We start from the raw sequence: 22,869 nt of genomic DNA, 5'->3' as shown, positions 1-22,869 counted from the left end.
GATACTGTCAGTTTCACCGACAAAACCACATGAAAGAGACAATATCACTCACAACCCCTCAGAAACCACAACAATACAACCTGCAAACGCACACACACACAAATAAAAGCGCACATGTGAACACGAGCTCAAATCAAATCAAAGTTTATTGGTCGCGTACACAGATTTGCAGATGTTATCAAAGGTGCAGTGAAATACTTGTGTTTCTAGCTCCAACAGTGCAGTAATACCTAGCAGTACAAAACAATACACAAAAAAATCACAAAAATAAAAATAAAGAAATTACGAAATATCAGAACGAGCAATGTCAGAGTCCGGAACAAAAAAAATATATATATACACTACCGGTCAAAAGTTTTAGAACACCTACTCATTCAAGGGTTTTTCTTTATTTTTACTATTTTCTACATTGTAGAATCATAGTGAAGACTTCAAAACTATGAAATAACACATATATAATCATGTAGTAACCAAAAGTGTTAAACAAATGAAAATGTATTTTATATTTGAGATTCTTCAAGTAGCCACCCTTTGCCTTGATGACAGCTTTGCACACTCTTGGCATTCTCTCAACCAGCTTCATGACGTAGTCACCTGGAATGCATTTCAATTAACAGGTGTGCCTATCTAAAAGTTAATTTGTGGATTTGATTTCCTTCTTAATGCGTTTGAGCCAATCAGTTGTGTTGTGACAAGGTAGGGGGGTTATACAGAAGATAGCCCTATTTGGTAAAATAACAAATCCATATTATGGCAAGAACAGCTCAAATAAGCAAAGAGAAACGTCAGTCCATCATTACTTTAAGACATGAATGTCAGTCAACACAGAACATTTCAAGAACTTTGAAAGTTTCTTCAAGTGCAGTCGCAAAAACCATCAAGCGCTCTGATGAAACTGGCTCTCATGAGGACCGCCACAGGAATGGAAGACCCAGAGTTACCTCTGCTGCAGAGGATAAGTTAATTAGAGTTACCAGCCTCAGAAATTGCAGCCCAAATAAATGCTTCACAGAGTTCAAGTAACAGACACATCTCAACATCAACTGTTCAGAGGAGACTGCGTGAATCAGGCCTTCATGGTCGAATTGCTGCAAAGAAACCACTACTAAAGGACACCAATAAGAAGAAGAGACTTGCTTCGGCCAAGAAACACGAGCAATGGACATTAGACCGGTGGAAATGTGTCCTTTGGTCTTGAGTCCAAATTGGAGATATTTGATTCCAACCACCGTGTCTTTGTGAGACGCGTGTGTGGGTGAGTGGATGATCTCCGAAGGTGTATTTCTCACCGTAAAGCATGGAGGAGGAGGTGTTATGGTGTGGGGGTGCTTTGCTGGTGACACTGTCTGTGATTTATTTAGAATTCAAGGCACACTTAACCAGCATGGTTACCACAGCATTCTGCAGCAATATGCCTCCCATCTGGTTTGGGCTTAGTGGGACTATCATTTGTTTTCAACAGGACAATGACCCAACACACATCCAGGCTGTGTAAGGGCTATTTTACCACGAAGGAGAGTGATGGAGTGCTGCATCAGATGACCTGGCCTCCACAATCCCCCGACCTCGACCAAATTGAGATGGTTTGGGATGAGTCAGACCGCAGAGTGAAGGAAAAGCAGCCAACAAGTGCTCAGCATATGTGGGAACTCCCTCAAGACTGTTGGAAAAGCATTCCAGGTGAAGCTGGTTGAGAGAATGCCAAGAGTGTGCAAAGCTGTCATCAAGGCAAAGGGTGGCTATTTGAAGAATCTCAAAAATAAAATATATTTTGATTTGTTTAACACTTTTTTGGTTACTACAAGATTCCATATGTGTTATTTCATAGTTTTCATGTCTTCACTATTATTCTAAAATGTAGAAAATAGTAACAACAAAGAAAAACCCTTGAATGAGTAGGTGTGTCCAAAGTTTTGACTGGTAGTGTATATACTGTATATAATGTTATGTATATACAGTATGGACAGTATATGAATAGAAAAGGTGTGTACTGCAGTAGTTACAGTATATAGGATGAGCCATGACTAGAATACAGTATATACTGTACATATGAAGTGGGTGAAACAGTATGTAACATTATTAAAGTGACTAAGGTTCAGGGTAGGATCCTGAGGGAGGCCGGCTAGTGGTTACTATTTAACAGATGGAAGCTGTTTTTCAGTCTCTCGGTCCCAGCTTTGATGCATCTGTACTGTTTCCGCCTTCTAGATAGTAGCGGGGTGAACAGGCCGTGGCTCGGGTGGCTGAGGTCCTTGATGATCTTCTTGGCCTTCCTGTGACACCAGGGGCTGTAGATGTCCTGGAGGGCAGGCAGTGTGCTCCCGGTGATGCGTTGGGATGACCGCACCACCCTCTGGAGAGCCCTGCGGTTGTGGATGGTGCAGTTGCCGTACCAGGTGGTGATACAGCCCGACAGGTGCATTTGTAGAAATTTGTGAGGGGCCAAGACAAATTTCTTCAGCCTCCAAATTTCTTCACCACATTGTCTGTGTGAAGGGACCATTTCAATTCGTCAGTGATGTGCACGCCGAGGAACTTGAAGCTTTTGACCCTCTTCACTGTGGTAGATGAAGGAACCAATCTATATTTTCAGACTGTCAGAGTATTTATCTGGTCAATATGGCAGTATATTATCTCTGTTGTTTGTAACAGTGTGTTATATGTGGACATGAGATTGTATTATAAATTGTATTTTAATGTTTAAGGACTCTTGGAAGATTAGTCCAAATGAGGAAAAATCACTCCACTGCGGCTCCGTCAATGTTGATGTGGGCGTGCTTTCTCTGCTTTCTCCTGTATTTCACGATCAGCTCCTTCGTTTGGTTGACGTTGAGGGAGAAGTTATTTTCCTGGCACCACTGCGTGGCCACGCAGTCATGGGTGAACAGGAAGTACAGGAGGGTGCTGAGCACGCACCCCTGTGGGGCCCCCCTGTTGAGGATCAGCGTGGCAGAGGTGTTGTTGCCTACCTTCACCACTTGGGGGCGGCCCCTCAGGAAGTCCAGGACCCAGTTGCACAGGGAGGGTTCAGACCCAGGGCCCTGAGCTTAGTGATGAGCTTGGAGGGCACTATGGTGTTGAAGGCTGAGCTGTAGTCAATGAACAGCATTCTTACATAGGTATTTCTCTTGTCCAGGTGGGATAGGGCTTTGAGAGATTTAACACGATTAAATGACTTACATCGGCCACGGAGTACGAGAGACACCGATCTCGACAAACCATTTCAAATCAAAATCAAATCAAATTTTATTGGCCACATGCGCCGAATACAACAGGTGTAGACATTACCGTGAAATGCTTACTTACAGCCCTTAACCAACAGTGCATTTTTTTATTTATTAAAAAGGTAAAATAAAACAACAACAAAAAAGTGTTGAGAAAAAAAGAGCAGAAGTAAAATAAAATAACAGTAGGGAGGCTATATATACAGGGGGGTACCGGTGCAGAGTCAATGTGCGGGGGCACCGGCTAGTTGAGGTAGTTGAAGTAATATGTACGTGTGGGTAGAGTTAAAGTAACTATGCATAAATAATTAACAGAGTAGCAGCAGCGTAAAAAGATGGGGTGGGGGGGCAGTGTACATAGTCCGGGTAGCCATGATTAGCTGTTCAGGAGTCTTATGGCTTGGGGGTAGAAGCTGTTGAGAAGTCTTTTGGACCTAGACTTGGCACTCCGGTACCGCTTGCCGTGCGGTAGCAGAGAGAACAGTCTATGACTAGGGTGGCTAGAGTCATTGAACATTTTGAGGGCCTTCCTCTGACACTGTCTGGTATAGAGGTCCTGGATGGCAGGAAGCTTGGCCCCAGTGATGTACTGGGCCGTACGCACTACACTCTGTAGTGCCTTGCGGTCGGAGGCCGAGCAGTTGCCATACAAGGCGGTGATGCAACCAGTCAGGATGCTCTCAATGGTGCAGCTGTAGAATCTTTTGAGGATCTGAGGACCCATGCCAAATCTTTTCAGTCTCCTGAGGGGGAATAGGCTTTGTCGTGCCCTCGTCACGACTGTCTTGGTGTGTTTGGACCATGATAGTTCGTTGGGGATGTGGACACCAAGGAACTTGAAGCTCTCAACCTGTTCCACTACAGCCCCGTCGATGAGAATGGGGGCGTGCTCAGTCCCCTTTTTTTGCCCCTGTGTTGTGGATCAGTGTGGCAGATGTGTTGTTACCTACCCTTACCACCTGGGGGCGGCCCGTCAGGAAGTCCAGGATCCAGTTGCAGAGGGAGGTGTTTAGTCCCAGGATCCTTAGCTTAGTGATGAGCTTTGAGGGCACTATGGTGTTGAACGCTGAGCTGTAGTCAATGAATAGCATTCTCACGTAGGTGTTCCACTTGTCCAGGTGGGAAAGGGCAGTGTGGAGTGCAATAGAGATTGCATCATCTGTGGATCTGTTGGGGCGGTATGCAAATTGGAGTGGGTCTAGGGTTTCTGGGATAATGGTGTTGATGTGAGCCATGACCAGCCTTTCAAAGCACTTCATGGCTACAGACGTCAGTGCTACGGGCCGGTAGTCATTTAGGCAGGTTATCTTAGTGTCCTTGGGCACGGGGACTATGGTGGTCTGCTTGAAACATGTTGGTATTACAGACTCAGTCAGGGACATGTTGAAATGTCAGTGAAGACACTTGCCAGTTTGTCAGCACGTGCTCGGAGTACACGTCCTGGTAATCCGTCTGGCCCTGCGGCCTTGTGAATGTTGACCTGCTTAAAAGTCTTACTCACATTGGCTACGGAGAGTGTGATCACATAGTCATCCGGAACAGCTGGTGCTCTCATGCATGCTTCAGTGTTGCTTGCCTCGAAGCGAGCATAGAAGTGGTTTAGCTCGTCTGGAAGTCTTGTGTGACTGGGCAGCTCGCGGCTATGCTTCCCTTTGTAGTCTGTAATAGTTCTCAAGCCCTGCCACATCTGACGAGGGTCAGAGCCGGTGTAGTACGATTCAATCTTAGTCCTGTATTGACTCTTTGCCTGTTTGATGGTTCGTCTGAGGACATAGCGGGATTTCTTATAAGCGTCCGGGTTAGAGTCCCGCTCCTTGAAAGCAGCAGCTCTACCCTTTAGCTCAGTGCAGATGTTGCCTGTAATCCATGGCTTCTGGTTGGGGTATGTACGTACGGTCACTGCGGGGACGCCATCATCGATGCACTTATTGATGAAGCCAGTGACTGATGTGGTGTACTCCTCATTGCTATCTGAAGAATCCCAGAACATGTTCCAGTCTGTGCTAGCAAAACAGTCCTCAGGAGGATAGAGTTATGGTCAGATTTGCCAAATGGAGGGCGAGGGAGAGCTTTGTATGCATCTCTGTGTGTGGAGTAAAGGTGGTCTAGAGATGTTCTTCCTCTGGTTGCACCTTTAACATGCTGGTAGAACGGATTTAAGTTTCCCTGCATTAAAGTCCCCGGCCACTAGGAGAGCTGCCTCTGGATGAATGTTTTCCTGTTCACTTATGGCCTTATACAGCTCATTCCGTGCAATCTTAATGCCAGCATTGGTTTGTGGTGGTAAATAGACAGCTATGAAAAATATAGATGAAAACTCTCTTGGTAAATAGTGTGGTCTACAGCTTGTCATAAGATACTGTACCTCAGGCGAGCAAAACCTTGAGACTTCCTTAGTATTTGATTTTGTGCACCAGCTGTTGTTTACAAATATACACAGACCACCACCTCTTGTCTTACCTGAGTCAGCCGTTCTATCCTGCCGATGTAGCATATAGCCCGCTAGCTATATGTTGTCCGTGTTGTCGTTCAGCCACGACTCGGTGAAACATAAGATATTACAGTTTTTAATGTCCCGTTGGTAGGATTGTAACAATCCCGGCAGTCTGAGTCGGGTCCTGTCTGGTGACTAGTTTTTCCTGTTCGTGATCTCCAGTTTCCCGAGGGTTCGGGAACGCTCCGGGGAGCTCTCTTGTTTTCCGCACCTGCATCCCATCAGCAATCTGCACACCTGGTCCTGATCATCACCCTTCTTAGGCTCTGGCCAAACATCCAGTTCCTGCCGGATCGTTAGCCATGAACAGTAGGTTTATCTGAGTATCAGTCCTAGAGCTTCTAGCGTTAGTTTTGTTGTTTTGTACCTTGTTGGTTTATTGTTGACTTACCTCCGTTTTTGTTCCATCTCCAGTCACTCGTCCGGAACCCTCACCCTACCTCTGCCTGATGGTCGGCGGCTGCCGAGCCATCATTGGACCAACAACTGCACCCTCAACAACTCATCCACGCCGCCCGCTCTGTTCCCTGGATTATCCTGCACCTTTTTTGAATCTGTAATAAACCCTCACCTTCGTTCAACTCTCCTTGTCCTGGTCTGCTTCTGGGTTCTGTCTGAGGGAACCGTGACAGAACGATCCGGCCAGTAATGAACCCAGCGGACCTGGACTCTGTTCGCCATGCCATTACCCATCAGGAGAAGATGTTGGGCCATCATAGCACGGTACTACAGGAGATCGCGTTGTCAGTTCGGAACCTTTCTACCGGTCTGACGGAGGTCCAGAACCAACGCAAGTTTCCGGTGGAGGATCCACTACCGGTTTCACCCATCTCGCCTGCCGCTTCTGGAGCTGTGTCCTTCCGTGAGCCCGAGGTTCCGACGCCGGATAGATATGAGGGGGAGCTGGGTAGATGCCGTTCCTTCCTTATGCAGTGTGGATTAGTGTTCGATCTACAGCCCTACTCTTATGCCACAGACAAGGCTAGGATAGCCTTTGTGATTGCGTTGCTGCGTGGTCGAGCGCTGGAGTGGGCTTCAGCCGTTTGGGAACGACAAGACCCCTGCATGGATTCATACCAGGGGTTCACGGCCGAGATGAGGAAGCTCTTCGACCATTCCGTCCGAGGGAGGGACGCAGCTAGGCGCCTGTTTTCGCTTCACCAAGGAACTCGCAGCGTGGCCGACTTCGTGATCGAGTTCAAGACGTTGGCGGTGGAGAGTGGGTGGAACGAGGAGTCTCTGCAAGCGGCCTTTTACCAGGGTCTGTCGGAGCAGCTCAAGGATGAGTTGATCTCCTATCCGAGACCTAGTGACCTGGACAGCTTGGTAGCCTTGTCTATTCGGGTGGATAATCGAGTCCGAGAGCGAAGGAGGGAGAAGCAATGGGGTCCGTCCAATCGATCAGCTTCTCAGTTCCCAGTCGGGTCGGGTGGTGGACCAGAACACGTCGATCATTCTCCACCACAATGGATTAGTGGAGAGGTCCTCTCTCCCGATTCTGAACCCATGCAAGTGGGGGCGGCACGGGTTAACCAAGGAGGAGCGTCAACATAGACGTAAGACCAACTGCTGCCTCTACTGTGGTAGCTCGGGACATTACATCTCCACTTGTTCCCGGCGGTCGTCAAACTGCCCGGCTCGCTAAAGTTGGGAGGACTTTTAGCGAGCCAGTTTCAACCTCTCAGTACCTCTGTCAGACCCCGTTTCCCGGCTACCCTTGTGAACAGGAATCAGAGCTTAGCGCTTAACGCTTTTATCGATTCAGGTGCCGATGGAAGCTTTCTTGATGCCGAGTTGGTGGAACAGCTGGGGCTTTCCAAGGAGCAATTGCCGGAAGCCATTGAAGCGACCACTCTGAACGGCAGTAGTCTGGCACGTATCACGATGAGGACTGAACCGGTTAAGATGCGGTTGTCGGGGAATCATTCTGAGATGATTTCATTCTTCATTCTGCCGTCTTCCCATGTTCCTCTGGTCCTTGGATACCCCTGGCTGAAGGAACACAATCCCACGTTCGATTGGGTGACGGGCAAGGTAACGAGTTGGAGCCTTGATTGTCATGCTAACTGTCTCAGGACTGCCTGCCCCCATTCGGTTCCCAGTCAGGTGATTGAGGCTAAACCCCCAGATTTGTCCCTGGTTCCCGAGACATATCACGATTTGGGGAAGTTTTCAGTAAGCAGAAGGCTCTGTCACTCCCTCCCCACCGACCATATGATTGTGCCATCAACCTGGTTCCTGGAGCTGTCTACCCCAAGGGAAGGTTATACAGTATCTCCCGACCTGAACGTGAGGCGTTGGAGACCTACATCAAGGAGTCCCTAGCTGCTGGTCTCGTTCGTCCCTCGTCATCACCCCTGGGGGCAGGATTCTTCTTTGTGGGTAAGAAGGATGGCTCTCTTCGACCGTGTATTGATTATCGGGGGTTGAATGACATCACGGTCAAGAACAAGTATCCCCTGCCCTTGATGAGTTCTGCCTTCGACTCCTTACAGGGTGCTACGGTGTTCACCAAGCTAGACCTACGCAATGCGTATCACCTGGTCCGGATCAGAGAGGGGGACGAGTGGTTGACGGGTTTCAATACACCGATGGGTCACCTGAGTATCAGGTGATGCCGTTTGGACTGACCAATGCTCCAGCGGTATTCCAGAGTATGGTGAACGACGTCCTGAGAGATATGATCGGTCTCTTTGTGTTTGTTTACCTGGATGACATTCTGATCTTCTCGAAGGAACCTTCCGACCACGTCCAGCATGTCCGGCAGGTTCTGCAGCGATTGTTGGAGAATCGCCTGTTCGTGAAGGCCGAGAAGTGCGAGTTTCACGCCCACACGACATCCTTTCTCGGGTACATCATCTCCAGGGGAGAGATTAGGATGGACCAGGAGAAGGTTAGAGCGGTTCTGGAATGGGCCCAGCCCGGTACGAGATTGCAGCTCCAGAGATTTTTGGGGTTTGCGAATTTCTACCGCAGATTCATCCGGGATTACAGCCGTGTGGCCGCTCCATTAACTGCCTTGACTTCCAGTATCAGGACCTTCAAGTGGAATCCGGAGGCGGATCGAGCGTTTCTGGATTTGAAGAGGCGATTCACCAACGCACCGATTCTCTCTCAACCGGACACGGCCCGTCAGTTCGTCGTTGAAGTGGACGCGTCTGATGTGGGAGTTGGCGCCATCCTGTCGCAGCGATGCTCCACGGACAGTAAACTCCATCCCTGCGCCTACTACTCTCGTCGCCTTTCGCCTGCGGAGAGGAATTACGATGTGGGTAACCGGGAGCTTCTCGCGGTGAAACTTGCCTTGGAGGAGTGGCGCCACTGGTTGGAGGCGGAGCAACCGTTTATTGTCTGGACTGACCACAAGAATCTTGCTTACGTGCAATCGGCTAAACGTCTCAACTCCCGTCCAGGCCAGGTGGGCGTTGTTTTTCGGACGATTCAAGTTTGCCCTGACGTTCCGACCTGGATCTAAGAACGGCAAGGCGGACGCCTTGTCCCGGATGTTCTCCAAGACGGAGGAGAGTGGGTCCAAGACCGAGACAATCCTCCCCCGGAACTGCGTCGTGGGAGCAGTTATGTGGAAGATTGAGGAGGAGGTGCTGGCGGCCCTTCGGACTCAGCCCGGTCCCGGTAACGGTCCACCCGGTCGGTTGTTTGTGCCTGAGTCAGTTCGTCCTGCTGTCCTCAAATGGTCCCACGCCAGTAAGATGGCTTGTCACCCTGGCGTGGCTCGGACAATGGCGTTTCTTCGCAGACGTTTTTGGTGGCCTGCCATGGCCGAGGATACTCGGGGTTTTGTTGCTGCCTGTCCAGTGTGTGCGCAGAATAAGAGTACCAATCGGCCCAGCTCTGGACTACTTCACCCCCTTCCTATTCCCCGCGACCATGGTCGCATCTGGCCCTGGACTTCGTCACTGGGTTGCCCGCTTCTGAGGGGAACACGGTCGTTCTGACTATCGTGGACAGATTCAGCAAGTTCGCCCACTTTGTGCCAATTGCCAAGCTTCCCTCTGCCTCGGAGACGTCCGAGATCCTGGTTAGGGAGGTTTTCAGGGTCCACGGTTTGCCCAGTGATATCGTTTCCGACCGTGGCCCTCAGTTTACCTCTGCTGTCTGGAAGTCCTTCTGTTTGGCCATTGGAGCTACAGTCAGTCTCACATCTGGTTTTCACCCCCAATCCAATGGTCAGGCGGAGAGAGCCAACCAGAAGATGGAATCCACGCTACGCTGTCTGGTCTCTTCCAACCCCACCTCCTGGGTCTCTCAGTTGCCTTGGGTTGAGTATGCCCACAATACTCTCCCTACATCTGCCACTGGGATGTCTCCCTTCCAGTGCCTGTATGGCTACCAACCTCCCTTGTTCCCTTCTCAGGAGAAGGAGCTCTCAGTGCCTTCTGTTCAGGCCCATATTCGTCGTTGCCACCGGACCTGGCATCGGGCCAGAAAGGCACTCCTTAGAGTTTCGGACCGGTATCAGCTCCAGGCGAATCGTCGCCGGATCCCCGCTCCCACCTACACCATCGGAGATAGGGTCTGGTTGGCCACACGGGATCTTCCTTTACGGACTGAGTCTAGGAAGTTGTTACCGAAGTTCATTGGTCCGTTTGTGGTGGAGAAGGTGATCAATCCAGTGGCAGTTCGACTCAAACTACCGAGGACGCTCAGAGTCCATCCCACCTTTCATGTCTCCTGCCTCAAGCCTGTCTTCCTCAGTCCTCTGTTGCCTCCTCCGCCTCCTCCTCCTCCTCCTCGGATGATCGGAGGTGGTCCTGCCTACACGGTGCGTCGCATCATGGATTCCAGACGGCGGGGCCGGGGTTTCCAGTATCTCGTGGACTGGGAGGGGTATGGTCCTGAAGAGAGGAGTTGGATTCCGCGGCGACAGGTCCTAGATGCTGACCTCATCAGTGATTTCTACCGCCTCCATCCTGGCGCTCCGGGAGGTCCGCCCGGTGGCGTTCGTCGGAGGGGGGGGGGGGTACTGTAACGATCCCGGCAGTCTGAGTCGGGTCCTGTCTGGTGACTAGTTTTTCCTGTTCGTGATCTCCAGTTTCCCGAGGGTTCGGGAACGCTCCGGGGAGCTCTCTTGTTTTCCGCACCTGCATCCCATCAGCAATCTGCACACCTGGTCCTGATCATCACCCTTCTTAGGCTCTGGCCAAACATCCAGTTCCTGCCGGATCGTTAGCCATGAACAGTAGGTTTATCTGAGTATCAGTCCTAGAGCTTCTAGCGTTAGTTTTGTTGTTTTGTACCTTGTTGGTTTATTGTTGACTTACCTCCGTTTTTGTTCCATCTCCAGTCACTCGTCCGGAACCCTCACCCTACCTCTGCCTGATGGTCGGCGGCTGCCGAGCCATCATTGGACCAACAACTGCACCCTCAACAACTCATCCACGCCGCCCGCTCTGTTCCCTGGATTATCCTGCACCTTTTTTGAATCTGTAATAAACCCTCACCTTCGTTCAACTCTCCTTGTCCTGGTCTGCTTCTGGGTTCTGTCTGAGGGAACCGTGACAAGGATAACTGTAATCTTAGGTCATCCAATTTATTCTCAAATGATTGAACATTGGCTAATAGGATTGATGGAAGAGGCAGTTTACTTGCTCGCCGTCGGATCCTTACAAGGCACCTCGACCTACGTCCACGATATCTCTGTATCTTTCTCATGCGAATGACAGGGATTTGGGCCTTGTCGGGTCGGGTGTCTGTAGGATATCCTTCACGTCCGACTTGTTGAAGAAAAAATCTTCGTCCAATACGAGGTGAGTAATCGCTGTCCTGATATCCAGAAGCTCTTTTTGGTTATAAGAGACGATGGCAGAAACATTATGTACAGAATAAATTACAAATAACGCGGAAAAACACACATAATAGTACAATTGGTTAGAGGGCTGTAAAACGGCAGCCATCTTCTCCGGCGCCATTCTCATACCCTGTATGGACCTTGCTTTGTGCAAGGGGGCATTGTCATGCTGAAACAGGAAAGGGTCTTCCCCAAACCGAACCATGAAAAACAGCCTCAGACCATTATTCCTCCTCCACTAAACTTTACAGTTGGCACTATGCTTTAAGACAGGTAGCGTTCTCCTGGCCTCCGCGAAACCCAGATTCGTCCGTCAGACTGCCAGATGGTTAAGTGTGATTCATTACTCTAGAGAACGTGTTTCCACTGCTCCAGAGTCCAATGGCGGAGAGCTTTACACCACTCCAGCCGACGCTTGGCATTGCGCATAGTGATCTTAGGCTTGTGTGCGGCTGCTCGGCCATGGAAACCCCTTCATGAAGCTCCCGACGAACAGTTCTTGTGCTGACGTTGCTTCTAGAGGCAGTTTGGAACTAGGTAGTGAGTGTTGCATCTGAGGACAGAAGATTTTTACGCACTACGCGCTTCAGCACTCGCCGGTCCCGTTCTGTGGGCTTGTGTGGCCTACCACTTTGCGACTGAGCCATTGTTGCTCCTAGATGTTTACACTTCCCAATAACAGCACTTACAGTTGACTGTGGCAGCTCTAGCAGGGCAGAAATTTGACGAACTGACTTGTTGGAAAGGTGGCATCCTATGACAGCGCCATGTTGAAAGTCACTGAGCTCTTCAGTAAGGTCCATTCTACTGCCAAATCATGTCTATGGAGATTGCATGGCTGTGTGCTCGATTTTATACACCTGTCAGCAACTGGTGTGGCTGAAATAGCCAAATCCATTAATTTGAAGGGGTGTCCACATACTTTTGTGAGTATGGGTGTCCACATACACTGTGAGGGCGACTTTGTCGATTAACTTACTAATGAAGCCGGTGACTGATGTGGTAAACTCCTCAATGTTATCGAATGAATCCCTGAACATATTCCAGTCTGTGCTAGTGAAACAGTCCTGTAGCTTAGCATCCGCTTCATCTGACCACTCCCTTATTGAGCGGAGAGCGAAATCACACAGTCGTCCGGAATGGTTCAGTGTTGCTTGCCTCAAAGCGAGCATAGAAGGCACTTCCTGTTTGAGTTTTTGCTTGTAAGCAGGAATCAGGATGATAGAGTTGTGGTCAGATCTTTCAAAGGGAAGGTGAAGGAGAGCCTTGTATGCGTTTCTGTGTGCTGAGTAAAGGTGATCGTGTTTTGTCGCCTCTAGTTGCACCGGTGACATGCAGGTAAATGTGAGGTAAAACTGATTTCAGTTTCCCTGCATTAAAATCACAGACCACGAGAAGCAGATGTGCATTTTCTTGTTTGCTTCTGGCCCTATACAGCTTGCTGAGTGCGGTCTTAGTGCCAGCATTGGTTTGTGGTGGTAAATAGACAGCTACGAAAAAATATAGATGAAAACTCTCTTGGTAAATAGTATGGTATAGTCTGCAGCTTATCATGAGGTGTTCTAACTCAGGCGAGCAAACACTCGAGGCTTCCTTAATATTAGAGATTGTGCACCAGCTGCTGTTAACAAAGAGACACACCCCTCCCCTCTCAGTCTTACCCGAGAATACCATCCGGTCTAGACGATGCATGGAGAAACCCATGACATCTATATTATCCATGTCCTTGTTCAGCCAAGACTCTGAGAAACATAGAATTGTACAGTTCTTCAGGTCCCGTTGATAGGATATCTTCATTTTATAATATAGGTTACTCAGCTAGGTGACGTTTGCTAGCAAGCTGGCTAGCTAAACAAAATAATTAAACGTGCTTGCTGTAGCAGAATGCAGATGTTTAGCTGAACCATAGCTAGATAGGAGCTCCTATAGGCTTACACTAGCTACCATATTGAAGTGACCTTAGAACAAACCATGATTCATTTTAGTAATATGATGGAAGTCATTCTATGAGGTAAAAAAGAAAATTGCGACTGAAAACATTGATAATTCACTGTGGAGTTGCTTCTTGCCTGGACCTTGGTGAGTCAGTGCAGTCAAGCAAAAAAAAATAAAAAAACTTGAAATTTTAAGCGACAATTTCAGAATGTAACAAGCTGTTACTACAATTTCTAGTAAAAACTCAATTAAAACAAGTCCAAAAAATAAGGAAAATGTCTGTACATTTCAGATGTTTCAAAAGACATTGCTATGCTATTACAATTTTTACTGTAAGATTGTTGGCTCACCGAGACAATTGTGTTTACACTGCCCTACTTAGAGGGGGGCAACTGTCGGGTGAGTGTCGTGCGCTACGTCCGGAGGTAGCGCTAGAGATGTGACAAGTTTGCAAGTTTAAATTGCAGTATTGTGGTGATGTGATTCAGGCGCAGGAGGGTAAATCACAGAATAACAGGTTTATTCCGTTGACACAGCAATGCGTCAAACACTCCAGTGTGGAAATATACAGCGCACTGGAAACAACAAGGCACACGGGTGAATATCCCGGCGATACAAAATTAAAGAGCTCCACGAGCTAAACTAACCTCCACAATAAACAATCACACACAAAGACAAGGGGGCAGAGGGAACACTTTTACAGGTACTGATTAGGGGATATGAACCAGGTGTGTGTAATAAACAAGACAAAACAAATGGAATGATGAGATGAGGAGCGACAGTGGCTAGAAGGCCGGTGACGATGAACGCCAAAGCCTGCCTGAACAAGGAGAGGAGGCAGCTTCGGAGGAAGTCGTGACAAGTATATGTGTGGCCGAGGCTATTTTTGCGAAAAGTCTAGTTCTGAGGAACTACAATCTCGCTAACCCCTTCCTCTATCACTCCCCTCTCTCTTTCTCTCTCACTATCACTTTCCTTCTCTCTCTCTCTTTACAGGTGGTAGAGGTGTATTCTGGGAAAATAACAGGTGTTCCAAGAAAGTGACAGACATCACAGCTTTACTAAAAAATTCTCTGTCACGCTCATTTATACCTCCTTTTGCTATTTCTTTCTCTCTCACTTCTTATTTCTCTGTCCTCACCAACTTGCTTTCTGACTCTCTCCTTCTCCTCCTTGTTTAAATGTAGGGCTGGGTGAGATGTCCTTGTGAATTGAGGCCAGCCATGCAATGCTGCCTGGAGGAGAGAGAGACAAGGGAAGAGATGGAATTTGGAGGAAGAGAATCACTGAGTGATAGAGAAAGAAGAGAAGGAGAGAGGAGAATGAGGGAAGTAGAGTAGTGAGAGTCAGAGATAGCAAGAAAAGGGGGGATGGAAGAAGGAGAAGACAGAGACGGAGAGAGGGAATTGAGCTGCAGAAAAAGTGTCAGAGACTGGAGAAATAGGGGGGATGGGTGGAGGGAGGGAGGGAGGTCTGAACTCAATTTTACTCCTGCCGCAGGTTTATTGACCCCATGCTGAAGCAGATTGGAGTTAAAAGGCGCTCTGTTCTTTCCTGCCTTTCTCTGAAAATCCCTCTTTCATTTTCCACTGCTGATAAGAGTCCCCTTCACATCCTTAGCACCAGGCTAAATCTGTCAAAGGAGAACTCATTACACACACACAAACACACACACATACACAGAATGAGAGAGAGAGAGAGCAAGAGAGAGAGAGAGAGAGATCATTAGAGCAGGAAGTATGGTATAATTGAGATATGGAATGGGAGGTGACGTTATAGAAATCAGTCAGTGTAGACACACCCACCCTTACAAAGTAGGGGTTTCATTTCATAAAGTGAGATTACTGTGCGACTGGGTTACTGTCTCTTTGTGTATATGTGTGTGTCTGTGTGTGTGTGTGTATGCGTGTGAATGTGTGTGTGAATGATCACTGCTGTAGCCCAGAGAAAGTTTTTGAGCTCCTGAGTGGCGCAGTGGTCTAAGGCACTGCATCGCAGTGCTAACTGTGCCACTAGAGATCCTAGTTCGAATCCAGGCTCTGTCGCAGCTGGCCGCGACTGGGCGGCGCACAATTGGCCCAGCATCGTCCAGGGTAGGGAATGGCCGGCAGGGATGTAGCTCAGTTGATAGAGCATGGCGTTTGCAACGCCAGGGTTGTGGGTTCAATTCCCATGGGGGGCCAGTATAAAAAAAATAATATATGTAATCACTAACTGTAAGTCGCTCTGGATAAGAGTGTCTGCTAAATGACTAAAATGTAAAAATGTAAATGAATGCGTTCGTGTGTGTGAGTGTATGTCTGTGTGTGATGATCCAATGAGTCAGCAGCTGGATCGATGCTTCCTGCTGAGGGGTCACTTTACAACCACCATTAGTCCCTTCCCAGAGTGCACCACTGCGCTCATTAGCATATAGAACATTGATTTAGAGATAGTAAACAAACATGCTGCCATAGCAATGCGATGCATTGACTGATAATGCCCCACTGGCACACAAGGTAGCCAATTAAAGGCAAGGAGAAAATCCATCCCTTACTCCTATCTGCTCTCTTTCTTTTCACCTGCAGCAGAATCTGTAGCTACCTTTCTCACCGCAGTATTGCTAACAGCAACCACAGTGAAAGGTCTGTGAGATTAGTGTTCATCCTTGCTACTTTGAATTAACAAACCAATGTCAATACACATACACCCCTCTATAGAAGTGTGTAAGGGGAGTTTTAAACTAATGGCTCACAGACGCTCTGCATCTCACCATTGATGACATCATGCCTATACTCCCCTCCCAATCAAACACTCAGAGAGAAGACTGTCCCTCATAGCTCTCACACACGTTTCTTATTAAGCTCCAACAGTGGAGGGAGGAAAGGAGGGGAGGGAGAATATTGGTCAATATACATATATTGACCAATCGAAGCTCACTATAGTTTCCAGCCCCTACTGGATTGGCTGTTGATACCTAGCACTACCTAGCCTGCTTGCTAGCACCAACATGAGGGCAAAGCTAGCATGGCTATCTATATAGTGGATCACTGCTGTAGCCCAGAGAAAGTTTTAGAGTAATTTGGTAGAGTTCAAATTTTTGTTGCCAGCTCCTCCGTTTCTAAATTCCTACTTTTAAATCTTCACCGAAACGGGTCTGTATCCTACTGCATATGTATCCTCACACTTTTGAGACTAAGTGCAATCTGAGCTTTCAAGATACAGTATCTCTACTCTCCTGAGTTAAGTTTAAAGGAGTTATGGGAGTTAGGGAGGGAGTCCCTGCTGAGCAAGCAGTAGTGGACTGAAATGACCTGCTGTGCATTAGACACCACACTATAAAGTCTACAGACTACAACATAACATTGTTTACTCATCTTCCTCTGAGTTGAAATGCCTGGATCATATTCCATGCATTTCTATTGGAGTGAGATTGAGATAGGAGTGAACATAGCTCTAAGACTGGAGGAAGTGCCAGGGTGATATGCGGAAGAGTTACAGAGAAATATAATATCCGTATATACAAACGCTCTGGGGGTATGTGTTCTGGTGTTTGTGTCTGGTTCTCTGGCCAAACGAAGCTAGAGAAAAGGCCATCTTGTATTGATCTGTTTTTGTCTTGCATACTACTTACTAAAACGACTTAATGTGTGCTAATAGTGCTACATACTATTTCAAATGTACTGTTTAGTAAAAACATATGCAATAAGCAAAAAAATATATATCAACATAATACTTCTCCATACTGAGAAGGCGTTATCTAATCTAGATGTTCCCTGCCATTGCTGTTCAGCTGTTGTCAAACACAGGTGGGTGCGAAAAGACGATTGTTTTCCTCAATAGTGTGCAGTGAATTCTACTAGATGAAAAGCCGAAATGAGTATGACATCCTGGCATTTAAAGGATACATAATCTTCAAAATTCCACGTACTATAAAACGTTAATATTTATCATACCCCAAAAGCCTACTATTTACATAAAACACATTTTGTATCCTACAAGCCCTTGAGATTCAAGAACATGTCGAAATGCAACAGACTAACAGACAAAGAGAGATGGAGAGAGAGAGACAGAAAGAAAGACAGAAAGAAAGATGTTAGTCAGGAAGTTAGCTTATAGGCACATCTGCTGGCAGATAAAACGTCACCGAGCAAATAAAGTCCCTAAAACAGAGTGCCACCACCACCCTTTCTACTCCTGTGGGCACACGGCACAGTCTCACAGGCAGTACAATGACACCCCTGTCCCCCCACTTCTATTGTTTAATCTAAGGAGGAGGCCTCTCTCTCTCTCTCTCTCTCTCTCTCTCTCTCTCTCTCTCTCTCTCTCTCTCTCTCTCTCTCTCTCTCTCTCTCTCTCTCTCTCTCTCTCTCTCTCTCTCTCTCTCTCTCTCTCTCTCTCTCTCTCTCTCTCTCTCTCTCTCTCTCTCTCTCTCCCTAATCCTCCCTTCTATATCCCTCTCTTCCTATTTTCTCCCTCCTTTCTCTCTCCATCATCTCTCTCCCCCACTTCTCTTCCAGCCTGTTCTGGGCAGTGCTTCAGTCTGTCTGGGTGGGAGAGCCCAGGCCAGGGAATGGGTAGTTTCCCTGCCCCAGACACTACTCCCTCCATGGGGCCATAGTCAGGGCTAATGTCTGAAAGTGTGTTTGGAGAAGGAAGTGTGCCTGTTTGCAGATCTCTACAATATATGATAGAATGTTTAGAATGGACAGCCATTTTAGGGAGTGGAATGTTCCGATGATTGTTGGAGACCACATTTATCATCAAGATGTCAATTCAAGTGTTGGAAAGGTCCGTCACATTTCATCTGGCATAAACAACCATGTCCTATTGTCCAAATTCAATTACTGTGAGTCATAAACCGTTTCGTATTGAAGCTTCACTGAAATTAGGCTGTGTGTGTGTGTGTGTCTCCCAGGGATCTGCTTGGTATTAATTGCCTGCCAATTTGGGCCCGATGTTGGGGCATGCTGCCAAGTGCTATCTCTGTGCCTGGTCCTATTCCCCGACACACACACAAGAGATGAAGAGCGATGGAGCTAACGTTGTTAGCTACAGAAAAGAGAGGCTACAGAGAGAGAGAATGGTGTTATAAAACAACCCTAGAAGACAGCGAGGCATGACATCTCTCTCTCTCTCTCTCTCTCTCTCTCTCTCTCTCTGCATGCTGGGAGTGTTTGGTGCGTGCTGGGAATTGTTTGAGTGAGTGCTAAGTGCGAGTGTTGTGTAGAGTTAGATATCCTGGGTTTTCCTTTTCTTGGTGATATCCTTTTTTCTTCTATGCATGATTAAGGTTATTATTTCTATTTTTTTGTTGTGGTAGAATTAAGTATATTGTTTTTCGTGTCGAAATTACCCTGATTTTGGTGGGGATGGCGGCCCGAATCGGAACGCCCGTCCCTGTCACTTCGGCACGGCTTTAGGTGTGTTACTGAAGCTACTGTCACGGTGGAAGAGGTTCTGGTCGCCGTAGGAGAGAAGGTAGGATATGAGAATGTTGCTTATGCGTCACGGATGAATAAAGCGGTGGTGGTATTTCTTAAAGAAGAGCGCCTTGTTGATCGTATGGTTGAGCATGGCATACTTCTTAAAGGAATGTTTATTCAAGTTACGCCGCTTTTTTCTCCGTCAACAAGGGTAACGATTTCAAATGTACCGCCGTTCATTCCAAATGAGCTATTGGAGCGCGAGTTATTGCGCTTTGGGAAGTTTGCAAGTTCAATTAAGGTTGTCCCATTGGGTTGCAAACACCCGGCGTTGAAACAGGTAATGTCGTTTTCGGCGACAGGTGTTTATGTTTTTGGACTCACCGGAGCAGACTTTGGAGTTATCGTTTAAAGTCAAGTATGACAATAGATTGTATATGGCTTATGCTAGTACAGGTAGTCAACGGTGTTTTGAGTGTGGGGATGTTGGTCATAAGCGACATGCTTGCCCGAAAAGGGAGAAGGCAGAGGGAGGGGCGCAGGTGGTCCTCGTAACGCCTGGGCCCACTGATGTAGGAAGAGGTGGGCTGACAGTGGTAGAGCAGCCACACGCATCTGTTGCTGAGGAACAAGTTGTCCGTGTTGAGGGCACAGAGGTGCAACTTGTACCAGAGGGAAATGTTATGCAGCGGAAATTTTTTGTTGTAGAAGGTACGGATGGATCTGAAGGGCCATTTCCTTAGACTGGTGAGGAGGTGCCCAGTACGAGTGCTGTGGTACAGGAGGGGGTACATGTGGAGCTAATCTCCCAGGTAGTGGAGGAGATGCCCACTACAAGTAATGGGTTACAGGAGAGGGTTCATGTGGAGCTCATCTCCCAGGTAGTGGAGGAGATGCCCACTATGAGTGCTGGGGTACAGGGGGGGCTAGTCTCCCAGGTAGTGGAGGAGATGCCCACTATGAGTGATGGGTTACAGGGGGGGCTAGTCTCCCAGGTAGTGGAGGAGATGCCCACTACGAGTAATGGGGTTCAGGTGGGGCTAGTCTCCCAGGTAGTGGAGGAGATGCCCACTACGAGTAATGGGGTTCAGGTGGGGCTAGTCTCCCAGGTAGTGGAGGAGATGCCCACTACGAGTAATGGGGTTCAGGTGGGGCTAGTCTCCCAGGTAGTGGAGGAGATGCCTGGTACGAGTGATGTGGTACAAGTGGGGAGTGTTGAAAGGGATGTGGTAGAGGGGAGTCAGTGGTCTGTGGCCTCAGTTGAGGAGGATCAGGAGAAGGATATGGATATCTCTCTTGATACGGTATCAGCTGGTGAGGACTCAATTTACGATCTAGAGGAGGTAAATGGGTTTCTGGATCAGACTTTTGGGAAATCTGTCAAATTGGCAGATTATTTTGATGTTGATAAGTTTGTGAGGTCAGCTGTGATGTTACAGAAGACGGTGGGGTTAGACCAGTTGAGTGAGAAGAAGCGGTTTCGTTTGAGGAAATTTGTTACTGCTGTTGCAGCAGCAAAAGGTGGTGGGAAACGTGGTCAGGTTAAGAGAACATTTAAATAATGATGATGATTATGCCTCATAGGGTGTTCTATTCTCTTTGTCTGGTTTCTCTGTGGTATCTTCTGCTTTTTCTTTTCTATATGGAGGTACTAAGGGTAGGTTCTCTCAATATTAATGGAGGAAGGGACAGGAATAAGAGGGCTTGGGTATTAGAAGTAATAAAACAGAAAAGGCTTAATGTAGTTTTCCTACAGGAGACACATAGTGATGAGGAAAATGCGGCTGACTGGGGTATGTGGTGGGAGGGGCAGCATATACTCAGTCATGGTACTAATTTCAGTGCTGGGGTGGCAATCTTGTTTTCTTCAGGCTTAGGGGTGACTGTGGTATCTACAACAGAGATTGTCAAGGGTCGGGTTTTATTGGTCAAGGTGGATGTTATGTTTTTTTTTATTTTTTTTTTATGTTTATGCTCCTAATGAGGGTACAGAGCGTATTGTTGGTTTTGATAAAATAAAGGAAACCTTAAGACAGTGTGACCAAGAGGGGTGTATGGTTTTAGGGGGGACTGGAACTGTACAGTGGATTTTACTGTTGATCGCACCGCTGAAGAACCTCACCTGCGGTCAGCAATTTGTCTGTCTGGTCTATTAACTGAGTTTGAGCTTTCTGATGTGTGGAGAGTAAGGAATGCAAAAGTTAGGCAGTACACATGGCTAAAAGTTAATGAAGGTCATGTCAGTGCAGCAAGGTTAGACAGGTTGTATGTATCTGAGCAATACTGTAGTAGGGTTGGAAGGTGTGACATTACTCCTGTGGGTTTCTCTGATCACCATATTGTCACTGTTGATATTCACTTGTCCTGTCCACGAAGGTCATCATCTTATTGGTATTTTAATGTTAAATTGTTACATGATGTCATGTTTTGTGAAAGGTTTTTGTTGTTTTGGGGAAAATGGAGGGTTACAAAAGGGAATTTTGAGTCCTTGAGACAATGGTGGGAGGTTGGGAAGGCCCAAATACGATTATTTTGTCAACAGTATACTGCTCTGTCTCGAATTGAAGTTAAAGAGACTATCAGGGCCCTTGAGCAGAACATTAAATCTATTGAATTGAAGTTGCTCACTCAGAATGACCCCGGACTAGTCATGAACTTACAGGACAAGAAACATGAATTGAGGTCGTTTCTGCATGAAAGAGTGAAGGGTGCCTTGATTAGGTCTCGTTTCGCTTCCCTCAAGGATATGGATGCTCCTAGTGCTTTTTTTTTTAACCTAGGACAGTCGACATTGCAACGTAAACAGATGGTCTGCCTTCGTCTCCCTGATGGGAAGGTGACCACGGATGACAGTGAAATGCGTCAACATGCCGTGGATTTCTATTCTGCCCTCTATAAGGCGGAGGATTGTGACTCTCTGTGTACTGAACAGTTGTTACACGGTCTTCCTCAATTGGGACCTGAGCAAAGAGTCGCATTGGACTCTGACATTACACTGCAAGAGCTGTCCACAGCAGTTATGCAGCTCTCAACAGGCCGAGACCCTGGCATTGATGGTTTACCATCTGAGTTTTATAAGCACTTTTGGGGGTCTATTGGGGAGGATTTTTATGAAGTGGTGTGTGAATCTTTTCATGAGGGCTCTCTTCCTGTATCTTGTCAACGTGCGGTACTTTCACTGTTGCCAAAAAAGGGGGATTTGGCTCTCATAAAAAATTGGAGACCTGTTGCTTTGCTGTGTGCAGAATATAAAATTGTTTCTAAATGTCTCTCAAACAGGTTGAAAGAGTATCTGGGATTGTTGGTCCACAAGGACCAGTCCTACTGTGTACCTGATCGCTCTATTGTTGACAACTTGTTTCTAATAAGAGATGTTTTGGACATTTGTAAACTGTCTGATGTAAATGTGGGTTTACTTTCTTTGGATCAGGAGAAGGCTTTTGGTCGTGTGGACCACCAGTACTTGTTTAAAACAATGAAAGCCTTTGGGTTTGGGGATGTTTTTTTGTCTTGGATGAATTTACTGTATGCTGGGGCCTCGTGTATGGTGAAGGTGGGGGGTGGTTTGAGTTGTCCCATCCCTGTCCGAAGGGGCATCAGGCAGGGATGCCCAATTTCAGGGCAGTTATACAGTCTGGCGATTGAACCAATGCTTTGTTTTTTAAGAGCGAAGCTTACTGGTTTCTCTGTGCCAGGTGTAATGAAGGGTCCCACGATAGCACTGTCTGCGTATGCAGATGACGTGACAGTTTTTATTACAGGGGGTGAGGATGTTAAGGTTCTCTCAGACGCCTTAAAGGTGTATGAGGGGCCTCCTCAGCTAGAGTCAATTGGGGAAAGAGTGAAGCGCTGTGGGCAGGCCAGCTTCAGATGGGGTCCGCTCCACGGTTACCAGGGGGCTTCAGTGGGGCAGAGATGGGATGAAGACTTTGGGGTTTTTTTCTAGGCTCCGATGTCTTTCAGAAAAAGAACTGGGAGGGTGTAGTGGAGAAAGTGTGTGCC

The 22,869-nt window shown here is 47.4% G+C and overlaps 1 protein-coding gene across 2 annotated transcripts in view; it reads right to left on the bottom strand.

The window, feature by feature from the left end:
• The window catches only part of LOC121537082 (follistatin-related protein 1), a 65,840-nt gene that overhangs the window by 20,120 nt on the left and 22,851 nt on the right, over positions 1 to 22,869 (bottom strand). The gene's annotated exons all lie outside the window — the stretch shown is intronic.

This window comes from Coregonus clupeaformis, chromosome 23, assembly GCF_020615455.1.
Source record: "Coregonus clupeaformis isolate EN_2021a chromosome 23, ASM2061545v1, whole genome shotgun sequence".
In the NCBI taxonomy this organism is placed as follows: Eukaryota; Metazoa; Chordata; class Actinopteri; order Salmoniformes; family Salmonidae; genus Coregonus; species Coregonus clupeaformis.
The sequence above is the reverse complement of the archived record's forward strand: the minus strand, read 5'-3'. Positions and strand labels throughout refer to the sequence as shown.